The 25,463-nt window shown below is 38.3% G+C and overlaps 1 long non-coding RNA gene across 1 annotated transcript in view; it reads right to left on the reverse strand.

Annotated features, from left to right (window-relative positions):
* LOC134731645 (uncharacterized) overlaps positions 1-25,463 on the reverse strand; it is a 56,751-nt gene that overhangs the window by 2,742 nt on the left and 28,546 nt on the right. Inside the window, exon 2 of the long non-coding RNA XR_010114095.1 lies at positions 119-233. This is a non-coding gene — a long non-coding RNA (uncharacterized lncRNA). The remainder of the gene's footprint in view (positions 1-118; positions 234-25,463) is intronic.

The following is a 25,463-nucleotide window of genomic DNA, read 5'->3' on the forward strand; positions in this document are numbered from 1 at the left end:
ATAATATATTAGCTATGTTCCACCATTTCCATGGACGCCCAAAGCCTTTCTTCTTACACATGACATTTAAAATATGTTCTCCTCTAACATAATGCAACTATCAATATACAACTGGAACCTCACTCATCCTGTTCCCAGAGGAAGACAGCACAGGGTCTTGCCCGGATCCACATCCAGGATGATTAGCATTCCTTTCATTCAAGTCCAGATGGAGCTCATCACAGTCCAGTAATCTGTGGAGAAATGATAAATTTTACAAACTTTCACACATTCAAAACACAACGGTGCAGAAGAACAGCAATAAAAGCTTCCATTTAGACGAGGGTACAGGAAGAAAGAATCACAGTGGTCTTTCTGGCCAAGGATAGCAAAAATTCTTGTCCTGGAAGATTTGACAGTTCTGAAGCAGCCATTCAGTTCGGCTGACTAGAACTCTGTTCTCTGTAGGAGTCCTTTGATCTACTGTCTCCATGTAAAAACAAACAAACAAACAAAAAACAACTGGGACATTTTCCTTCAGGAGCTGCATCTCTTTTTTTTTTTTTTTTAATATTCAGGGGAATAGAAACTTTGATGATGAATCAAGCTTGTGACAGATTTGTCAGTTGTCTTGAAATATAAGTTTATGATTAATGTTAGATTGAATACGAGGACCAGTAGCTGAAGAATGAGAATGACCTTTCCATAGAATACATAATCTATGATTCCAGGGATTTTTGTTGTGTTCACTGTTGCAGCACCAAGCCCAGTAATATTGCAGTAATTCAATAAATATGTATTAATTGAATGAATTAGTTTTTTCTTTTTTTTTCTTTTTCTTTTTTTTGAGACAGAGTATCATTCTGTCTCCTAGGCTGGAGTGCAGTGACGTGATCTCAGCTCAGTGTAACCTCCGCCTCCTGGGTTCAAGCAATTCTCCTGCCTCAGCCTCCAGAGTAGCTAGGACTACAGGCGTGTGCCACCACACCTGGCTAATTTTTTGTATTTTTAGTAGAGACGGGGTTTCACTGTGTTAGCAAGGATGGTCTCGATCTCCTGACCACGTGATCCACCTGCCCCAGCCTCTCAAAGTGCTGGGATTACAGGCGTGAGCCACTGCACCCAGCCTGAATGAATTAGTTTTTCCTTTATCTTGTTTGTCCTCCAAGTTCTATCATTTCTCTCCACTAAATTCCCATTAAACTTGCTCAGTTCTCTCCATTTATTTTTTATTTTTTTATTTTTTGCTGCTACCACACTCCAAGTCACCATCACCTACTATCAAAAATACTGGATCAGCCTACTAAATGGTCCCTTTTCCTCAACTCCATTTTATTTTACACTTAGCTCTAAAGTTTTATTTTTAAAACATGAATGAGATCATGTGAATCCTGTCCTTAAAAATTTCTGGTTGTTTTGCACATCATGATGGATTTGGACAAGACTTAAGCCTTGGTAATGAACCCTTAAAACAATTTAATAACATGCTTCTCTCTTATAACTGGTTGCTGCATGTCTGTATAGGGGACATCTGTTGTGTTTGTCCACACAGAGACATTTCTGGTACGCAATCTTCTTTTCTGATTGGGAGTCATTCTTTCGATGACATTTTCGTTGGTAGTAGTTCGTGTCAAATGTCCTGCACTCTGCTACAGGAGAGTGCAGATGTTTCAGATCTGGCCTTGGAACACTGCTTTGACCCCTCCTTCTTAGCTTAATGGCAGAGGTGGGCCTCTCCATCATTCCATCAATAGGGCTAATTTGACTCTTCTCACTACACTGCTTCCCAAGATGATTTTAGAAAAAAAGACTATTTTTGTTTCAGGGGTTTTGGGGAGAAAACTGGAAGATCAATCATTTCCTGGGCTTCTAAAGAAAGGAATAGTGTGATCCTAAGAGAAATTTGAATCATCAAAATTTTAAGACTGAAACCGTGCCTTAATTCTTTAATTAACCCCTATTTTTAGCTTCTACTTGACAAACATATGGACAATAATTACAATCCAGTCTCCTTGAAGCATCCTTTTGGATTTAAACTTCTAGTGTATAAAATACTGTTGAACAAATAATAATTACTTAGTACATATTTTTAAGTTTAAATAAAAGGAACAGGCTGGGTGCGGTGGCTCACATCTATAATCCCAGCACATTGGGAGGTTGAAGAGGGTGGATTGCTCGGACTCAGGAGCCTGAGACCAGCTTGGGCAACATGGCAAAACCCTGTCTCTACTAAAAATACAAAATTAGTCAGGTGTGGTGGTACATGCCTGTGGTCCCAGCTAAGCCGGAGATTGAGGAGGGACAATCACTAGGGACCAGGAGGCAGGGGCTGCAGTGAGCCGAGATCCTGCCACTGCTCTCCAGCATGGGTGAAAGAGGGAGACTCTGTCTCAAAAAAAAAAAAAAAAAAACAAAAACAAAAACAAAAAAGAAGGATGAACAACTTACTGGTTTTTCCTTTAAGTAGTTTCTTATAACCAGAGCAAGAAAACTCACTGTAGAGATTGTTTTTCCACTCAGACCTCATGAGAATATTTTAGTTAAAATTATAGGAAACAGGCCGGGCACGGTGGCTCACGCTTGTAATCCCAGCACTTTGGGAGGCCGAGGTGGGCGGATCATGAGGTCAGGAGATCGAGACCACGGTGAAACCCCGTCTCTACTAAAAATACAAAAAAAATTAGCCGGGCGTGGTGGCGGGCGCCTGTAGTCCCAGCTACTCGGGAGGCTGAGGCAGGAGAATGGCGTGAACCTGGGAGGCGGAGCTTGCAGTGAGCCGAGATTGCGCCACTGCACTCCAGCCTGGGTGACAGAGCGAGACTTCATCTCAAAAAAAAAAAAAAAAAAAAAGAATTATAGGAAACATATCCACCATAGAGAAAGATTAGAGTTTTTGAGATATAAAAAGTATCTATTAAAGCCTTTTTATAACTTTCTTTATTTTCCAGGATAGGACATATTAATGATAGATTTCGTAAAATGAATTTTAGGAGCTAGGTGGTTTTAGGGACATGGTTAATTTCAGTTTCTCATTTATTCAGTATGCCTATATCTCATTCTCTATATTCTGTTATAAAAGTCAATTCAAGTAGTGAGCTGGCTATATTTTAAAATTTGGTTTTAGTATATAATTCATCCATGTAAACAAGAACTATTTGTACCCCTAAAGCTATTGTAATAAAACAAAACAAAACAACAAAAAAAGGGAGGTGGGGTTGATATCTCTATTCTTTCCACACATGCCCAAACTTTATATGTAAATTTGACTATGCCCTTCTCTGACTGCTTCTAATTGCTGCATCTTCAACATTTCTTCTCTCATCTCTGCCAAAATCAAGTTCCTGTTTTATAGGAAAATAACAATAAAAATTGCTACTGTTGTAGATATCTGTATTAGTTATTTGAATAGTGGGTTACATAGTGTATTAGTCTGTTTTTACCGCTGCTGAAAAAGACATACCTGAGACTGGGCAATTTACAAAAGCAATAGGTTTAATGAACATACAGTTCTACATGGCTAGGGAGGCCACACAATCATGGTGGAAGGCAAGGAGGAGTGAGTCACATCTTACGTGGATGGTGGCAGGCAAAGAAAGAGAGCTTGTGCAGGGAAACTCCCGTTTTTAAAACCATCAGATCTCATGAGACTTATTCACTGTCACAAGAAGAGCATGGGAAAGACCTGCCCCCCCATGATTAAATTACCTCTCACCAGGTTCCTCCTACAGCACATGGGTATTGTAGGTGTTACAATTCAAGATGAGATTTGGGTGGGGACACAGCCAAACCATATCACATAGTTTATTTATTTATTTATTTATTTGTTTATTTATTGAGACAGAGTCTTGCTCTGTTGCCCAGACTGGAATGCAGTGGCACAATCTTGGTTCACTGCAACATCTGCCTCCTGGGCTTAAGCAATTCTCGTGCCTCAGCCTCTAGAGTAGCTGGGACTACTACATCACCACTCCCAGCTAATTTTTTGTATTTTTAGTAGAGATAGCGTTACACCATGTTGACTAGGCTGGTCTCGAACTCTTGTCCTCAAGTAATCCACCCACCTCAGCCTCCCAAAGTGCTAGGATTACATTCGTGAGCCACCACCTGCAGCTGAGTTACATGGTACCTTTAAAATGTACAGAACACAGGCCAAACAGACAGCCTTTTAAACTCTCTTAGAACACTGGCACCTACCTTTCCAAGAATCCTTTGCCAGGAGAATTCTGGTTTAGAGTACACTGGTTGAGAGTAATGAGGGTGAAAGTTTGAAAGCAGAAAGGGAGAAGGGGTATTATCCTTCTATGACAGTAGCAGATAGAGTCAAGAGAAGACCTCACAATTGGGATGTATAGCAGTTTACAGTTGTGATCCTGTCACTCTGCTTTGGTGCTCATGCAACAGAAATGTGATATCTACCTACTGAGATTCTTGTGCTCCTGACTTCATCAGGGCCAAAAGTGACTCCATGTCTTTTATCCCTCCTGTGCTGCTAAGGGTTCTGCAAGCACATAATTCCCTGTATTGAATATCTTTTTGTTAAAATATCTGAAATTATTTTTCTTTTTATAGACAAAGATGAAGTATGTGTGTGTGTGTTTAAATACCTGTTCATAAGTATAAATATATCACAATGACATATCTATGTATGCATATGATCAAAGATAATGTTATTTAATAATACAGCTGCAGTATAGGTAAGTTATAAATATTTTAAAGGATCTTACCTTGAATTGTTTACTGTGATTCATTGAGTAGGAAAAAAAGGCAGTTTGTAAGAAAAGCTAATCACCCAACTGTTAGTTTAGCTCACTCACAAATAAGTACCTGCTACCTGCTCAGGATATAAACTGCCCCAATGTTGTAACTGAATAAAACATAATTTATGAACATTTGACAAATTGTTTAAAAATATTCTTTAAAAAAAAAACATATTCTGGCCCGGTGTAGTGGCTCACACCTGTAATCCCAGCACTTTGGGAGGCCGAGACGGCCGGATCATGAGGTCAAGAGATTGAGATCATCCTGGACAACATGGTGAAACCCCGTCTCTACTAAAAATACAAAAATTAGCTGGAGGTGGTGGCACGTGCCTGTAGTCCCAGTTACTTGGGATGCTGAGGCAGGAGAGTCACTTGAACCCAGGACGCTGAGGTTGCATTGAGCCGAGATCCTGCAACTGCACTCCAGCCTGGTGACAGAGCGAGACTCTGTCTCAAAAAAAATGAAAAGACAACAACAACAAAACATATTCTAATAGACTATGCGTATAAATTCCCTGATATAAACAAAGTGACCTTGAACCAACAGAATGTAAGATGCGTCTGTGACATATATTACTTGGGGTCATAAGTAATATAAAAAGCCCTCTATGGCCGGGCGCGGTGGCTCAAGCCTGTAATCCCAGCATTTTGGGAGGCCGAGGTGGGCGGATCACGAGGTCAGGAGATCGAGACCATCCTGGCTAACACGGTGAAACCCCGTCTCTACTAAAAATACAAACAAATTAGCCGGGCGTGTTGGCGGGTGCCTGTAGTCCCAGCTACTGGGAGAGGCCGAGGCAGGAGAATGGCGTGAACCTGGGAGGCGGAGCTTGCAGTGAGCCGAGATTGAACCACTGCACTCCAGCCTGGGCGACAGAGCGAGACTCCATCTCAAAAAAAAAAAAAAAAAAAAAAAGCCCTCTATGTTATTGAACATTTGAGAACCACACATTGCTCTCACTGCCTCTCCTGAGAATATGTTGAGAATTTTCATAAACTACAGTGAAGACATTGAAGAATAAGCAACTCTGACTCTTTCGACAGAGCAGGTTGAGGGTATCAGTAAACAGAGGCCACTATTCACCAGCCGAATGTGAACAGTTCTCCAAAGGGAATAAAGAGAAATGGACTCAATCCCAATAAAATAGTATGTGCCATACACACCCCCTCCCATGTCTCCTCTTTAATCATGAAATTAACATCATTGCTTAATAGTTTTAATTGCTCAAAAACCTTGTTGAAAAAAATTAAATGTATATCTATGAATGGGTTATAGTCTATATGGTTGCCTCTCCCAATATCTTTTCAACATTCCTCAGTTCACTCTCTTTGCGATAACTGTAGCCAAAGATTTCTTTTTTAATGTGAGCACTTAAATATACCAATTTGAACTTAGCTCAAATACAGTATATGAAAAAACAATACCAATAAGGAAAACCTGATAAAAAAAATTTATAAAATTGTCAATGCAGTATGATCATGTAAAATAAAATACTCTTGATCTAAACAAAGATTCCTATGTAATATTGTCTGTGGTGAGAACCTGAATTTTTTCTCTTTATAATATTCTATATTATCCAAAAATTAGTTAATTTTAACTTGTATTTCAGCTTAAATAATTATAAATTTGTGTACGTGTGTGCCAATTTATGTTCAATTGCATAACACTTTCACAATTTAGGTATTTTTAATAAATAGGAATGTAACACCGTTATGAGACTCCACAATGATAACTTAGGCTACAGTGGAAAATATACCATACTCAATCTTCTAATGAATAGAGAGAAGACTTGAAGTTACTGGGTTCTTCTTGATGATACAGTGTTAGGTTTGTGTTAAGAAAATTTAAGTAGCCAAAGAAAAGGTTAAGTGAATTGTAAACACTGACAAATACAATACATAGAATCTGCAGTGAAAGCATATTAAGGTTCAGTATGTGAATATCATACTACAATATTAAATGCATGACATGCTATGGATCTGTGTCCCCACCCAGATCTCATGTGGAATTGTAATCCTCTATGTTGAAGGTGGGGCCTGGTAGGAGGTGATTAGTTTATCACGGTGGTTTCTCATAAATTGTTTAACATCATCCCACTTGGTACAGTCATTGTGATAGTGAGTGAGTTCTCGTGAGATCTGGTTGTTTAAAAGTGGGTAACAACTCCCCCATCTCTCTCTTGCTCCTTCTCCAGCCTCGTGAGGTGCTGCTCCCCTTTTGCCTTCCAGCATGACTGTAAGTTTCCTGAGGCCTGCCCAGAAGCCAAGCAGATGTCAGCATCGTGCTTCCTTTACAGCCTGTGGAACCGTGAGCCAATTAAACCTCTTTTCTTTACAAATTACTCAATCTCAGGTTTTCTTTTTAGCAATGTGAGAACAGACTAATACAATGCACACATTAAAACAGAGCCACAGAAAAAATAGGTTAATACCTACTTCATGAAGTAATTTCAAATATCAGTTCATTAATTAAGTTTTTGATGCTTCTCTTAATAAAAATTATTGCTTTAATAAGAAATATGAGGTTCTACTCATACTGGTCATTAAGTGAGAACAAAATTTTTACAAAATCTTTAAAATCAGTTTATCAATTCCATGACAAACCCAAATTTCGTTACTATTTCACCTATGGATACCCATGATCAAGATGAGAGAGGAAATAGGCCTGGAGGCAGGGAATATAAGGCCGACCCACGCTGACTTCCTAGAACTAAATCAAATGAAAGCACTTTAGCAATGACAGGAATGTGAATGGCTTTGAACTTCATTTCATCCTCTCCATTTACACCATTTACACTTTGTAACTTCACATTCATCCTCTCCATTGACATAGACCACACAAGCCAAGTAACATCCTCTCCATTTACATAGGGTGAATCCCTAGTAAATGACTCCATAACTTCACTTCATTCTCTTCATTTACATAGAGCATACAGTAAGTAACCAATGGGAAACCTCTAGAGTATTGAAACCCCAGAAAATTTGTTTGCAACCGGGGCTCTTAAGCCCCCATGCTTGGGCCTGTTCCCACACTGTGGCGTGTACTTTCGTTTTTCAATAAATACTTGCTTTTGCTTTCCTTGGTTTGTTTGTGCATTTTGTCCAATTCTTTGTTCAAAACTCCAAGAACCTGGACACCTTCTACTGGTAACAAAGGCATGTCAGCTACTTTAAATTTAGAGATTATAATTTTTAAATGAGAAACAAATTATAAAGTATTACAATTTGTAACTGGGAAGGCTGTTCTTTGTGATAAATATCCTTGGCACCTATGATTTCTGTTTGCTTATGACAACCTTTATACATCTAGTAATTTTGAAGCCAAGCCCCTAATAATGTGAAATCAGCTTTTCAGGCAGTTTTAAACAATGTGTAGTTTCTAAGGAATAAAGTATAGTGTGGTCGTTTGCTATGGCTGCCATAACAAAATACCACAGATGGGGTAGTTTAAAGCAGAAATTTTTTTCTCACAGTTTTGGAAACTGGAAGTCCAAAAGTAAGGTGTTGGCGGGTTTTGTTTCTTCTGAGCCCTCTCTCCTTGGCTTGTGGAGGACTGACATTTCCTTGTGTCCTCACATGGTCTTTCTTTTGTGCAAGAGCTTATCTGGTGTCTCTTCAGGTATCCCAGTATCTTCTTTTTTTTTTTTTTTTTTTTTTTTTTTTGAGACGGCGTCTCGCTCTGTCGCCCAGGCTGGAGTGCAGTGGCGCGATCTCGGCTCACTGCAAGCTCCGCCTCCCGGGTTCACTCCATTCTCCTGCCTCAGCCTCCAGAGTAGCTGGGACTACAGGCACCTGCCACCACGCCCGGCTAATTTTTTTTTTGGTATTTTTAGTAGAGACGGGTTTTCACCGTGGTCTTGATTTCCTGACCTTGTGATTCGCCCACCTCGGCCTCCCAAAGTGCTGGGATTACAAGCGTGAGCCACCGCGCCCGGCCCGCAGTATCTTCTTATAAGACACCAGTTAGAATGGAGTAGAACACTCAGGGAGCTCATTTTAATTTTACTTTTATCTCTTTGGAAGGCCTATCTCCAAAACAGTCACATTCTGAGATACTGTGACTGTATCAGTATCTCAGATACTTGAGGTTAAAATTTTGAGAACCCAATGCAACCTACAAGAGGGTGCCCTGAATAGTCAAATTCGTCTGCCTAGATTCAATTCCACTCCTTGTATGTTTACTAGGCCTTCAATATAAACTGAGGAAAAAAATGAACCAAAAGAACCCTATGTATCTATGTTTGAATATATGCCAAAATGTTAGCCTTGATATTTACAGTTCATTATGTTTTATACAAGCGTGGTTCTTATTTTACCATCAATATTTTATTAATAAAAGTTAACAATGAAGGGCTCGATGAAGTTCAGAATCTTAGTTTCTCTGTTTCTTAATCATTTAGAAAAAATTCCATTATCTTTATCTTTTATAATATAAATATAAAAATATTTATATTATTTAATTTATAATATAAATTCAGATTTATATTATCTTTTATAAATCTGAATTATTAATATCTAGAGCTTTATATTTTGGAGACTTTAGTGGTTCTGACTCCTGTCTTTGTTTGATCATTATAATATAAGGCTATTTCTATTTTAATTAGCAATACATGCTGCTATAGCTGATGTTACTCCTATTAATACTCTTTTTGCAACTGCATAATCATGGGAATAATAAAACTGTTGTATATGTGATTCTCTCCTTCTTTCTGTCAAAGATAGGGTTAACATTGATCTAGTTTTGGGGGAAAGCCCTCTGCTTTTGGGAAAATACTGGCTTTGAAGTAGGCTAATTTGTAAGCTGTCCCCACTATTTAAAAAGATTTTTTAAAAACCCTCTATTTTTCTTAATATTACTTATTCATTATGTATTCATATTGTCTCAATTGCTGCTATGTAGCCGGTCAAAAAGTAAGGTCTACTACTTAGTAGAAAATTTCTCCTTCTTCTCTTTGCATTTGACATATAACATGTATGATACTGTGCATTACTATATACTATAATCAGTATTTAATATTTGAATTATTTTGTCTGTAATCATGGCCTCCAGGTCTCTTGTGATAATAAAATGAAGATGGAAAACAAGTCAGCTGCAAGAAGTTTAGAAGAGTTCATTGGGTTTATGGGGGTAACCAACATAGTACCATAAAAGACATGGTACTGAATCTAGGGTGATTTCTGAAAGAAATGTGTGTTGTTTCTTCTGGGGGTTTTGGTAGGGTAATGTTTTTCAATTTCTCTGGTTTTCATTAGAGGGGATTTTCTTTGGTCTTTTGCCCACCTATCTTACTCCTCTGATTTGAGGTGAAGTGTGTTAATTCATTTACAAATGCTAGCAATTGGTTTGGATTTCTCAAATGGGTAGAGAAAATTTCACCACTATAGAAAAAAAATCCCTATTTATATCCACTTTCACTTAACAGTTGAATAGTGTGAGTTGGACATCTGGATAGATGCATCTTTTCTGAAGAGTCCAGCACTTCCTCTGAAGAAATGGTTGAGTTCTACACCTATGGGCTTCCACGTGGAGCCTCTCACACTGAGTATGTATGTTCTCCAGTAGCTCTATCAGGAATGAAGGTGACTTTTCTTTTTTCTTCAATTGATGCCATTGTTTTTTTATTTGGTGCAGAATTTAAGAAGGATGCGGGCTGGGCACGGTGTCGCACGCCTCTAATCTCAGAATATTCGGAGGCTGAGGTGGGTGGATCATTTGAGGTCAGGAGTTAGAGACCAGCCTGGCCAACATGATGAAACCTTATCTCTACCAAAAATACAAAAATGAATGGCTTGAACCTGGGAGGCTGAGGTTGCAGTGAGCCAAGATCGCACTACTGCATTCCAGCCTGGGTGACAGTGTGAGGCTCTGTCGAAAGAAAGAAAGAGAGAGAGAGAAAGAAAGAGAGAGAGAAAGAAAGAGAGAAAGAAAGAAAGAAAGAAAGAAAGAAAGAAAGAAAGAAAGAAAAAAAGAAAAGAAATGAAATTTGAGAAGGGTTGTTCTATGCTGTTCACAATAGCAAAGACTTGGAACCAACCCAAATGCCCATCAACAATAGACCGGATAAAGAAAATGTGGCACATATACACCATGGAATACTATGCAGCCATAAAAAAGGATGAGTTCATGTCCTTTGCAGGGACACAGGTGAAGCTGGAAACCAGCAATCTCAGCAAACTATCAAAAGAACAGAAAAACCAAACACCGCATTTTCTCACTCATAAGTGGGAGTTGAATAATGAGAACACATGGACATAGGGAGGGGAACATCATGCACCAGGGCCTGTGGGAGGGTGGGGGGCTAGGGGAGGGGTAACATTAGGAGAAATACCTAATGTAGATGACGGGTTGATGGGTGCAGCAAACCAGCCTGGCACCTGTATACCTATGTAACAAAACAGCACATTCTGCACATGTACCCCCAAACTTAATGTATAATAAAAATAATAATAATAAAAACAAAGCAAAGCAAAACAAAACAAAATAAAACGAGGGTGCAATGTATCCAATCCTTCAAATCCCAACTCTTTTGAAACTTTCTTCCCATTGGAAATATTTTTATTAGTATTTTCCATCAATATGATAGCTCAAAGCATATACATGAAAAGTGTGAAAAGTGCTAGGTGCAGTGCCTTATAGGGAAGGATTATCTAAAGAAAGAGGGGAAGCAGCAGCAACTAGTCATATAAAGCATATGAGTGTTATTTTGGAATATTGTTTCTGGAGTTTCCAACCAGTCAACTCAGTAATTTGTTTGCTCTTGGTTTCTGGTGAGCTACAGACTGGCAGAAATCACTGGAGAAGTTTGTGATGGAGATGGACGTTCTCAAATTCTTGACAAAAATGCATGACTTTGGCAGGTGTACCCTGCATTAGGTGATTAGAAAAAAAAATGCATAATTTTTGTGTATTACCTAAAAGAAAAAAGGTTAAAATAAACATTCTGTGGCCAGACAGGGTGGCTCAGACACGGGACTCATCTCAGCAATTTGGGAGGCTGAGGTGGGCAGACAACCTGAGCTCAGGGGATGGAGATCAGCCTGGGCGACATGATGAAACACTGTCTCTACCAAAAATATAAAAATTAGCCTGGTATGGTGGCATGTGATTGTAGTTCCAGCTAGTCTGGGGGCTGAGGCAGGAGAATCGCTTGAGCCTGGGAGGCGGAGGTTGCAGTGAGCCTAGATTGCACCCCTGCACTCCAGCCATGGCAACAGGATGAGACTCTGTCTCAGAAAAACAAAACAAAACAAAACGAAAAAAAAAAAACACATAAGAAAAAGGAAACGTATTGCGAAAGAAAAAGACTATGAAATTATGACCAAATCCATCTATCCTTAGATTAAAAAAAAAGACATGCCACCAGTGGACCTGGAACACTATTTAATATGGAGGCTACAGTGGCCAGGATAGCATGAGTGTTAATCCACTAAGCTGGATGAGTAAAATCATCTTACTTCTACTTGAATACATCTTTTAAAAAATCTACTTTAATAGTATCAATTTCCTACACTTAATTATCAGTTGTATTCTGCCTTGAAACCCTTCACTTAGCATGGGTATAGTATATAGAAAATACTCATGAAATGCTCAAACAAATAAAGGAAAGGAAGAAGGAGGAAGGGAAGAGAAAGAAAGGGAGGAAAGTAGAAGCAACATATTTTAATACTTTTTTTAACATCTGGGTTACATAACACAAATATTAGTTGAAACACTATATAAAAAATGAAGTGGAAATAACAAATAAACATCAAGGAGAGTTTGAAATCTCCTGAAATACATACAATCATACTTTTTTCTTTTGCTTTCTCTCTGAAATCTATTCAGCACAACTTATTAGTCACTACAGTTTGTGTTTGTGAGATCTGGTACTTATTACAGCTGAAGAGCATGTGAAAAATATTTTAATATTAATTTGCAATATATGTTTCTTTCTTCATACTTTAACACGCCATAACATCTTAGTTTTATCTTTTTAAATATTTAAGAAAACAGTGAGTTTTCATTTTGGCTGTCAATATAATATATATTTCAGCAACACATTAGGAGATTTTTTTCTCTGTGAATTATCCATAGAGATTAAAAATAAAAATACGGTGGCGTAGAAAAGCTGCCAAAGCACATTATATGACTGTTCCTGGCTCCCGCTCTATTTTTTTCTCTATCCAAATGAAGCATTTTTCTGCCAAAAACATACAGGTGTGGAAGCAGATCTTTCAGTCTGTGAACTCTTGGGTTTACATCCGAAGGCTGTATCTTATTTTAGAATATGTATTGATGGTTTATATAAAAAAAGAGAAGTGGGATGTTCTTATGAAAATGAATAAGAAGGGAAGCAGATGTCACCCTTTTTGCATTACAGAAAATGTCAGTGGGATATATCTGGAACATAGCTACTGAGTTGTGCTTCAATATTTGTGATGCAATATTGGGTGCAGTGATCCAGATGCACATATTGAGTGTTTGAAAAATAGATCTTAAATACAATCTGTAAAACCTGCACAATATTATACTAGTTCATAGTGATGTTTGGGAAAAAAATTAATGCTTATAAGTGACTTATGTTTTATGTTTGCCAAGTGTAGTTAATGTGATGTTGTGGTATTTTTGATGAATAGCCTGAAAACAGTTTATTCTAGTGAAAAGAAGGGGTGATTACAGTAGATTCTGACAGCAGGAATGACAGAATATTCCTATAAGAATCTCAAACTCATTTTTGGTTTATTTAGAAATGTCTTCTTATTGTTGGAAAAATATAACAAATTAAAAATTAAATATAGCAATTAAAGCAGTAATAAATATTCAGATTCATTAAATTTTTAAATAATTGATTCAGTAGTCCTTTCCAGTGAATTGCTTTGTAAACAATGTTTTTCCATATATTAAATCTAGCATTCTGGTTTTGAATGACAACTATGGGCCAACTATTACGGGGAGCAACAAGTGAAGTACAAAATGGTCCACCATATGAAATGGTCTCCTTTCCTAATCTTTAGTTTAAAAATACTGTGATAGTTCAAAATAAAGACAAAGTTGTTTACTGCATTGAAGTTACGTGCTACAGCTTCACACTTGAGTGCCAACACTTATCCCAATTTACATTCTCGTCTTAATCCTTTACCCATTCTCATTTGAGTACATGGAATTCATTTCATCTTTCTGATCTCCTTCACCTCTTCAGTGTGAAGATTAAGTCAGGTACACACTTACTAAGTGTACAAATAAAAGATCAGTGCATGTAAATATTACAACATAAGAACTATACGAGCAGATAATAGAAAAAAAATTACTCGACTGAGATGATCAGAAGATATACTTAGTGGAAGTAATATTGAATTGGTGCTTGAAGGAAGATTTTACTTTGAGTATCAAAGATCTCAGCAAAATGTATTTCAGACAGAAGAAAGAAGATAAGTAAAGATGGAAAAGTGAAAATCACATTATATGTTGAATAAATGTCTCTCTTATTTTTAGGTGGTGGGGTAGAAGATTACATTGAAAATGCAAGATCTGGGTAGTGGAAGGAGTGAGTCAGATGCCAAGATAAACAGGTTGTCTCTGCAAACTGTAGGGAGAAAAAAAAATCACTGTATTTTCTTGTAAAGTGAGGTAGCTCAGTAAACTACAGCAGTACTTGTAAAAACTGTTAAGAGTATTCATAAAGATAGCCACATTTGTACACTATTTCTGGCAACAGTCCATTTAAAAGATAATAAATATGTTTATTAGAGTTACATTTTAACACCAGTCACTTGTCCAACTAATCTGCTGTCTTTTATTAAACTCTAATGCAAAGAAAGTTCATTGCAAGTAAAAACTAACAAGCATTTTTCATAAATGTCAGCATGTTCAATTAGATAGCATTTAGAAATGGCACTATCATAAGAAGAGTTACATCATATAGAAGAACAAAACTAATAGGAAAATAGAGTTCTTGTCAAACTTCTTCCATTATATAGCTAATTATCTTAATTATTTTAAAATATGTCATCTATAAAGTAATTCAGGTTTTTTTGACTATACATATTTAAGTAAAGATTCTTTCAGAAACAAAGTACATTTTTTGTTTTTCCACAGTGAAAATAAGTCAACATCAAAGTACAATGCTTACTAAAAATTTATTATGTAGCAATGTATATGTCATTGATATTTCCAATTTTATTAAAATGAAGCCAGATTAATAAATTTTCATTATTTTTGACTGTTCTATCTTCAAGATATGAGCTTACACAATTTATTTCATTTACTTTTAGTAAAATTATGTCCAAACTAACAAGCACTGATAGTTTTTAAAGCCCTAGTATAACCTGCTATACATTTACTTGGATATTTTATTGAAATATTATTTTTGCAATATGTAACTTATTACAATAATTTATAATATATTATTATTCTTATTCCTAACTACGTGCTATATTTTTCTTCTCTGTATGAAGAAGATTTCTGATCTGATTGGGGGCTCTTTGACCTAAGGAGACGTATTTTTTTAAATGGCATGGTATTGTGGTACTGAAATAGAGAATGCTTAAGGCACTGAAGAACAGCCACCTAAACACGTTTCTGTTTGGGTAACTATATTAGTCCCAAGTGGAAAGAGACGACAAACACATTAGGATAATTTAAGGATGGTTTATTACCAGGCTAATTTTAAAGGTGTGAACAGAATGCAGGGAGACCTCAAGGGACAGTGAACTAAACATGTCTATATTAGTCGTTCTCAAACTCTCAGCCTTGTTCAGTTTCTACTGTCAACATCTACAATTTTCTTGCTCTTCATGTTTCAAAATAAATGCAAGAACATTTTACCTTGCGTAGTGTTTCTCATTAATCCTATCCTCAATAAGTGGTTATTTGAGTTGAACTAGATTAATAAGACATATAAATCAAGAAGGATTGATTAAAAAGTAACTCACTTGAGCCTGTACTTAATATGCTACTTTTTTTAATAGTTAAAAAGATTTTTTAAAAGTTATTACTTTATCCTGATAAGGTACAAAGCAAAGTATTGCCTTAGACAATGTTGAAAGTGTGTTTGCACATTTGGCAGTTGAAACAATCATTAAAATATAAAAATAGTCACTGATATTGCCAGATACATATACATATATGTGAAAGGAATATATAATATACCTTTTAGGGGACAGTAAAATTTCAGTTTTAATACTCTAAGATTACTCCTAAATATGATCCTGCATAGAAAAATTTTCAAGTGCAACTCAGAGTTCTGGCTGTAGAACCTGTAAACAGTTTGGCAAATTGTCTACTGTCAAGAGACAATAAATACATTTAACTTATTTATTATTAAAATTTTATATTTTCTGTCTTGATATAATACTCTTTTTGTTTCAAATAGTATGTCTTCCAAATTTACCTTAGCTCTCATCAGACTTCTACTGTTTATTTTGTTGTCCATTTGGTAAAGTAGATCTCTCAGTACTCTGGTCATATGGTGCTAAAACTCATTTACCATCTTTCTAACAATTTATTCTACCTTTATGACTCACCAGCTTCCCCTGAGATTGATTTTACTATGTCTTTCTCTAAACTTATAACTGACAATGCTATTGATATAATTCGGAATGTTTATTTGTATCAAATGATGTTTAATAAGAACAAACTATTACCTTTCAGTTAATTAATGTTGGGTAAATACCTGCCTTAATCACAGATTTATATTTATTTTATCACATAAAACTAAATTATTTTTAAGTGGATTTTTGTAGTAACCTGATGATTTGATACACATTTTTGCTAAATAAAAGCTTAATGTAATGAGAAATTTAGCATGGAATTTGAGAAATCATTTCAATTTGAGGACATTTGGAATAATGCTATTCAGTTATCCCTTATAAGTGCCTATGTACATTTTGTGAAACAGTTCACATATCCTAGGCATTGGAAGAATACTAAAATATGCTTTAGGTCAACTCAAGTAAAAAAAAAATTCCAAGTATAGCCAAAGAGGAGCACTCTACCAATAAATCAATCATTGGGTATAATTCCTTTGATATTTTATTTAAATTATATTTAAGGAGTGCTTTTGGCAGTGGAGTCAGCGTTCAGGGTGTTGAGGCATAAAACAACATTGGGTAAGCAAAAAAAAAAGCCATCACAAATGGAAGAGCATATCATTTGCTTACTGTTCTCAAATATCTATTTTCGAATTAAGATTTCCTTTCTATGAAACATCTCATTTATATCCCTCCTCTCCTTCAGGTTCATGTTGCTGAGTGTCTTTTTGTTTCCTAGTTCTTCTCAAATTTTAAACCCTTTTCTTAGGAAATGATCTCATATCAGCCATTTATTCATTCTCTTACAAAAGGCTTTGCCCAATTAGAGGAATTACGGGCATGGGAAGAGATTGTTGGAGAAGCAACAAGATCTTTTCACACTCTTTAAAAATCACAATGTGTGGACAGGTGCTTGCTGCACTAATAAGGAGAAAGTGGCCTTGTTCCTGATGTGTGAAAAGCTCTAAGGACAAGATCAGCATACGTGCAGCAATTATCTTCATTCCCCCATATGTGTGGATAGAGGAATGGAGGCTTTTGAAATCAGCAATTTCAATATCAGATATTGAGGTGTTACTTCTGACCATAGTGAGTGCAGTGAAAATGTAACACTTAAAAAAGTGTGCTGACACATTTATTACCTATATCAGAAATGACTGACCATTTGAGATGTTGAAGAAGGGTACTTGGGAAAGAGAGCACATGTGAAATATTAAAGTACCTGCAGCTTTAAGCTTTTATCAGGTAAAGACAGAAATCAGTGTATATTCCATGGCAGCAGATGGTTAACAGAGGCTGGTCAGATGGAAGTGGGAGCCAAAGAATCAGAATGTGTGAAGTGAGCAACTGATTGACATGAGGATCAGAGGACTGCAGAAACAAGAAATAGGAAGCCAAAGACAAAGTGAGAGATGATGCAAAGAGGAATCGATAATGAGACCGTGCGTACTCACAAGTCTCAGAAAACGTTCTGCTATTTCAGCTCACTTTTACCCAACTTTGTACTCACCAGAGTGTTAGACTCCTTCCCACTATCTCCAGTATTTTAATTGCTCTAGAACCAAAAATATGTAAGATAATTATGGCCTACATAAATATCATTCCAAGAGCAGCATCTTGCAGAGCTGATGAGATTAATTATGTGGCAAGGTCTCAAAAGTTATTTGTGGATGTTTAAGGGGATGGGGTGGAAGCCGTAACAATTTCTGGACTCCCCTAAGAAGGAAATTATCTAAGTTACATTCTTCTGCCACTGAAATATTCCTCGGTGTATCACTCTTAGGACTGTGCACTTATAATCACAATTGAACATTACTAAGGGGGTGATGTTATGGCCTTCCAGTTGTCTAAATAAGAAAATAGAGAACACTTTATTTACAGTTAATAATGAAAAAAGTATGCTGTACCTAGACTAATACTTTATACATATTCAATCTTTGGTAGATATTTAATGAATCCATTTGAATTGGATTGGAGACAGAGCATATTAATGTGCACGTACTCATAAATTCCCAAAAGGGATTATTTTTTAAATAAGCCTAGACATTTATCACTAGAATGTAATATATAGAATTTAGGCTTAGGTGAAAAGCATCTAGATTATACCATAAACTACTTCGCTATTTTCCCTTGCCTTCTACCATTCCCACCTTGGATTGAAATAGATGGAGAAACAGAAATAATGAAAAGTATTCATTATCTCTAAACCATGAATAATTTTCTAAATGTCTTATAGTTATTTACAGTTAAAGATATGGTCTCTTCATTCCAAGATATTTGCATTTTCCATTTTTACCACATTAACTCAATAAATGTGTAAGAAAGAACAGAATTGAATTTGGTTATTATTTTTCAAAATGGTCTGAAAATTAATGAAACAATAGCCTTTTGCTCTTTTAAACATACAATCATATATATTTTAGTTGTTTGCATTTGAGGTATGTTCGAGACTGTCATAGCTGACACGGTGAAACCCCATCTCTACCAAAAATACCAAAAGTTAGCCCGGCGTGGTGGTGGGTGCCTGTAGTCTCAGCTACTTGGGAGGCTGAGGCAGGAGAATGGCGTGAACCCGGGAGGCAGAGCTGGCAGTGAGTGGAGACTGCAGCACTGCATTCCAGCCAGGGTGATACAGTGAGACTCCATCTCAAAAAAAAAAGAAAATAAACAAAAAAAAGAACTAGTATGTTTGTAAATGGACACTGCCAGGATTAGCAAAATAAGTAACATTTCTAATCTATTTGGAAGTGTTTGGTGACAAGTACAGTTTAAGTCTGTGGCATTGTAACTCCAAGAATCTTAGACATAAAGTTATTGACTATCCAGCATTGTTTTGTTTTCTGGGGGAGTAAGATGGGGGAGAGGAATAGTGAGAGATAAATTTAATGGTGTTTCACAAGAAATTCCATAATTCTATGCAAAGGCTACATCTATTTCCAAAATGTACTCCAATTAAGAGGTTATTCTTTCTACCAAAGCAGTTATGAGATTTTTCCCAGAGCCACAGCTCATAGAAAGGGCCTGTGACACAGAAAATATGTTCTCTGTAGACACATAGAACAGAAAGTGCTGCGATGACAGTCACAGAGACAGGATGTGGTTTTCTTTTTCTTCTTCTTTTTTTTTTTTTTTAAGTATAATGCAATGGTTCTTAGAGTCAACAAGTAAAGATCAGGAACAAACAACTGTGGCCAACAATAGAGACCATAAAACAAAGGGCTGCAGTGTGGTTGGATGACCACATAATGAGGCACACAGAATGGCAAGAAGCTGTGACAGTGCTGTTGCCATAATTAGGAGATGAACCTGTTTCTAAATTTCCAGAGATTTGGGATATTACCATTTTGGCCACTTAATTACTTTTAATGTGTTTTCTTGGTTTAGAATATATTCAATAGTTCTAAAAATACTTGGTGGAATTTCAGGAAATCACTTTTTTAAAATTTATGAATCTTAATAGTTATCACCAGTTTCTCAGTAAAGGGTAACTGGAGGCACATCAAGATATACAAAAAAAGGATTTTTTTTTTTTTTACTTGTGGCACTTCTCTCTGTGGTGTGTATCTGTATGAAGTACATGAGGGTATGGGTGGAGCTTGCAGTAAGCCAAGATCGCGCCACTGCACTCCAGCCTGGGCGACAGAGCCAGACTCCGTCTCAAAAACAACAAAAAAAAAGAGAAGGTGGACTGTTGAACTCCACCTATAAATGCCAAGTGGAACACCTTACATAAGGCAGCTGATACAATTCATATGCAAGCCATGTGTGACTGGCTTTATGAGGACATGAATATTCACTCAGTGAATATGTCCATTACTCAGGTCATGGTAAATACTCTGGTTAAGGGGGCCCCTTCTATATGGGCACCCCATGTGACATTACTCCTGCAGACTCAAACAATAGTTCAAGAAGCCTTATCAAATTTGTGGTCTCAGTTTCCCCTCATGATCTCACAGATGCTAATAAAAACATTAGGTTAATTAATAACAGAACAATGAAAGGCAAAAGAGAGAGTCAAAGACTCATCCCAGGAAGATAGATAGAAATTTTAAAGTGGTTATTAAAAAATAAGGTGAATGAAGAAAACATTGATGGGGTGAAACTAAGAAGAAAAAGAAAGGGGAGAGTCATGGGACTCGTCCCAGCAGAATGGAAAACTTTAGATGCTTATTAAGAAATAGAATAAATAAAATAGAAATTGATGGGGTTAAGCAAAGGTCTTAATACAACACTATTGAAGGTTGGATGGACCAGAGGGGGCCCCATCTTGTCCCCCAACATTAAAAGGCCGCAAACCAGTCTGCTGTATTTCTGCCAGTTTGGAGAAATTTAAAAAGCTGGAAGGCAGAGATTACAATGAAAAATCAGATCTAAAATTGCCTGGGGCAACAGTCAGGCAGACTAATCAAGATAAAGATTAATAAAAGGGCCATGGTCCTTTGGCTCAATCCTTGGCTGGGGACCCAAAGCTTTTTACACAAGAGAGGGTAAAATGACCTGGGGGTAAAGAAGAGAAGATCCTGAAACTAGAACATAAAAATGTAAGGGTTGATAGGACTATGAAGGTTGGTATATTTGAAAACACTTTATGTGAAGTGATTGCAACTCTTTTACCTGATTTTTTTGTGTGGGAATGAACACAGTATCTCATTGGGAAATACTTCTCCTCCCTGGTACTGTAAAACAGAAGGCATGTAGATCTGCCCTCAAGCATATTAATTGGACATGCTAAATGGGAACCAGTGAGATTGCCCAAGTCTACACCGTGCAGAGTAGAAGCTAGAATGCTGTTATGGATAAATTCTCCACTTGATAAGCCTCTGTGATGTATTTCCTGGAGCTTGTGGCAAAAGCCTCTGAGCACCTCCCAGCAACATCTACTGGGACTTGGGACTATGGAATTTCCATTTGAGGGGAATTTACTGCTTTGCTATGAAATGTTAGGTGAAGCTACGCGCATGACACCTGAAATACCCATGTTGTCCCAGCGACGTCAGAGAAACATTCTAACAGGGATTGCTGTGCCCAGGAGACTTCCGTAATAAAACGGACGTGGTTTATAGAGGACCATGCCACCTAAGAAATGCAAGGAGAGGATAGTCTTGAGCAGGGAGTTTCCTTTCTCCTAAGACTGACTCTGGAACTGTGTGAGAAACTGCTGGGTTCTACAGTGCCTGATAAATGGCTCTCAACTGATGAGAAAGAGCTGCTTGGTTTGTGGACGGTAATTCCAAGGTAAATGGACACCATCGTGTTTGGAAGGCAGCTACTTTGATAAAAGAAGGTAAAACCAGATCTGCTTGGTGGGCTGAATTGCACGCTGGTTTTCTAACAGTGATGGAAGAATTGACCAATGGTAAAAGCCCCTGAGTTTGGGTGTTTACTGACCCCTGGGCAGTGTGACCCATGGCCTGGCCATACACTCAGGCAAGAGGGCCATGGAAATTTGGCCTATTAAACGGATGCACATAGGAGCACTGTTCTATGGAGATTCGAGGGGTGCATTAAAGAAGAACAAGTCAACGCCCATCAGAAGAACTCCCTTCCAGGTTCAGAAAGTGACTGGAACTGACGAGGAGATATCCCCACGTACTCCCTTGAAGTGGCCACCCGGGCCGTTGAACTGCGTGGATATGGGGGTATTGTAACAGGGCAGAGATGGGCTGAATGTAGAGATGTTTCTTTTGCACCTTCTCAGGCACAAAATGCCAGAAAGAACTGTTGTGTTTCTTAATAAGAAAGTCAGAGACTGCTGATGGCTTTGGGACAGATTCCCTGGTGGGAAGGCCCTGAACATAGCTGGCAAGTGTGACAAATGCTGGTAGCCCTGGAGGGCTACAAATGGGTCTTGACAGGAACAGACACTGGCTATGCAGTGGATGTTGCTTGCCCAGAAGAAGACGAAAATTCTCTGAGTGCCATAAAAAACCGGAACAGAAGATATTACATGGATATAGATGGCTAACCGTCATTTTTTTCAGACCAAGGAACACACTGCACAGCCCATAACAATAGTCTAACATTGGGCAAAGAGATATCCATCTAGAGTAATAGTTTGATAGGGAAGTAGAGCAGGCAATTGAAACACTGATTGCGTAAAACGGGGAGATAAAAGCACGAAGGGCTGGCTCACTTGCCTTCCTCTCTTCTCACACGCAACGTGAGCAGCGCTAGAGTGTTTCTGCTGGACTTTTTTTCTTTGTTTTTCTGGTTGATCTGGGGAACAGGGAGGTGGGAGGATGCTAGTATGACTATGCCATTCTTGCCAAGGGAGGAGTACACTGGTATAACAAATGGAAGTTTTTCTTTCTTCCCCAAATCACCTAAAAGAAATTTATTTTTTTTCTCCCCTGGCTGATGCAGTGGTCCTAGGACCAGGACTGCAATTATAACTGCTGGAACAGCAGGGAAGATTTCTAAGCAAAAAACTGTAACTGTGTTTTGAAACCTTATATCAAAATTCCCAAAAGCATGATGGGAGTGGGTTGTGTCTTCCTGCTATCTAGAAAAATTGGGGCTGTCAGTGAATGCAGCTATATTGACTGGTGGTAAAACCAGCTCACTAGTTCTGCACCTGTGTAACCTTACCCGGTCTGGATGGGCTTGGACTGAGGAGGAGCTACTTGCTGGACTTGTATTACTGCCTGCAACATAGACCCGCACTGTGGTGGTTCTAATTTCTCTTCCAAAGGTGAAAAGATTTGGGTATTAATGGAGAGAAGGAGAAATGGTAGCTGAGAGTAAATAAATGAATACATGAGTTATTAATTGAGAAAAATTCAGTATTACATTAACAACTCAAAAGAATCTCAGAGCAAGAGATGACACTGTCTCTTAGCTTAATTATCCCAGATGCCTTAAAGGGTGAAGCTGCGTATTTACTGAGGCCAAGCCTGCTTCCGAGACCTGACAAGATTGAGAGGAAACCTGCAAACCTGAGTGGCCTCATCCTGGAAGACATTCAAACAGTATGAAGGATTGGATTAATTGTTAGTGATTATGCGTAATATATCTATTTTTGAAGTAAAGGCAACATGGTGGAAAACCAGGGAGTGGCCTGTGCTGCTATGATGTACACTGGTTTCAGTCCACAGCTCCTGGCTTACAACTCCTATATCCCTTGTTACAGTATTTTCTTTTTTTGTTACAATGTTGGGTACGTTAGGCCTCAGGAGCAAGCCTCTGACCTTCTCCTGCCTTCCTTTCACTCTAGTGTTTCCCCACTTTTCTAATTGTGAGTCTTAAGACTCTCGCAGCAGAGGGTTCCCTCCTATATCCTGAGGGAAGGAATGCTGATGTCATGAAGCTTTCACAAAAACTCAAGAGGACAGGGTTCCGTGAGCTTCGGATAGCCGAACATGTGGCACTTCCTGGAGGGTGGCGTACCCAGGGAGGGCACGGAAGCTGCAGGCCCCTTCCTTCATACCTTCCCCTGTGGCTCTCTTCATCTGGATCCTTTGCAATATCCTTTATAATAAACCAGTACATGTGAGAAAAAAAAATATGTACTTACAGTTTCCTTCCTTCCTTCCTTCCTTCCTTCCTTCCTTCCTTCCTTCCTTCCTTCCTCCTTCCTTCCTCTCTCTTTCTTTCTTTGTTTCTTTTTTTTTTTTATTTTTTTTTTTGAGATGGAGTCTCGCTCTGTCGCCCAGGCTGGAGTGCAGTGGTGCAATCTCGGCTCACTGCAAGCTCCGCCTCCCGGGTTCACGCCATTCTCCTGCCTCAGCCTCCCGAGTAGTTGGAACTACAGGCGCCCACCACCACGCCCAGCTAATTTTTTGTATTTTTAATAGAGACGGGGTTCCACCGTGGTTTCGATCTCCTGACCTCGTGATCCACCCGCCTCGGCCTCCCAAAGTGCTGGGATTACAAGCGTGAGCCACCGCGCCCGGCCTCTTTCTTTGTTTCTTTCTTTCTGACAAAGTCTCGCACTGTCACCAGGCTGGAGTGCAGTGGCATGATCTTGGCTCACTGCAACTTCCACCTCTTGGGTTCAAGCGATTCTCCTGCTTCAGCCTCCCAAGTAGCTGTGACTATAGGCACGTACCACCATGCCCAGCTAATTTTTTTATATTTCTAGTAGAGATGGGGTTTCACCGTGTTAGCCAGGATGGTCTCATCTCTTGACCTCATGATCCATCTGCCTCAGCCTCCCAAAGTGCTGGGATTACAGGCGTGAGCCACCATGCGTGGCCAACCTACAGTATTTTTTCTAAGGCCATCTCTAGCTGCGTACTTACCACACGAGGTAAATTTTCTGTAAAGGCGTATGCCATAAGTCAGGATTTTTTTGTTGTTGTTTTTTGGTCAAGATTAGTTTCTAGGGCTGGGCGCGGTGGCTCATGCCTGTAATCCCAGCACTTTGGGAGGCCAAGGCGGGCGGATCACAAGGTCAGGAGATCGAGACCATCCTGGCTAACACGGTGAAACCCCATCTCTACTAAAAATACAAAAAATTAGCCAGGCGTGGTGGTGGGCGCCTGTAGTCCCAGCTACTCGGGAGGCTGAGGCAGGAGAATGGCGTGAACCCGGGAGGTGGAGCTTGTGGTGAGCCGAGATTGCGCCACTGCACTCTGGCCTGGGAGAAAGAGCAAGACTCCATCTCAAAAAAAAAAGATTAGTTTCTACACATCATCCAGTATTTGTTATGTCTAATGAGAGGTTGTATATATACATGTGAATGTTTCAGGACCGTATGGCAATTATTCCATTTAAAATATTGCTATCCTACTTCTCAGAAAAAAGGCAAGGCATAAATTATTGTTTTTATTATTTTAAAAAATGTAGCCCTTCATCAGAGCTTAGGTCTATAGGTATAAATTACTGATGCTCATCCCTTTCCAGTGGCAAAAAGGAGATATCAAATTATTTTGAGATTTGAGTAAGAACAAAATTAATAAATAGCAAGAGGTCAGGTGTGTGAGAGTTTTCATATGAGTAATGCTTGGGTTACTTATTTCTTTCCTTTTAACAAGAATTATTTAGCCCTTGCCTGGCTCTTGCTGCAGTCAATTTGAGAGGAAAGGACTCTTGCCATTGATTTTAATTATTCCCAGTCATCCCATTCCTTTTTTAGAAGATTGAAACTCTCTTGGGCCGGTTTTCTAGCTCCACCTATGTATTGGTTGTCACTGTCCTCATTTAATTTTGCCTGTTATTATTTCTTCATAATGCCTTTCCCTGAAGTGACAGAACATCCTTCACCTGCCAAGGTCA

Source organism: Symphalangus syndactylus, chromosome 10 (genome assembly GCF_028878055.3).
Source record: "Symphalangus syndactylus isolate Jambi chromosome 10, NHGRI_mSymSyn1-v2.1_pri, whole genome shotgun sequence".
NCBI classification, from domain to species: Eukaryota; Metazoa; Chordata; class Mammalia; order Primates; family Hylobatidae; genus Symphalangus; species Symphalangus syndactylus.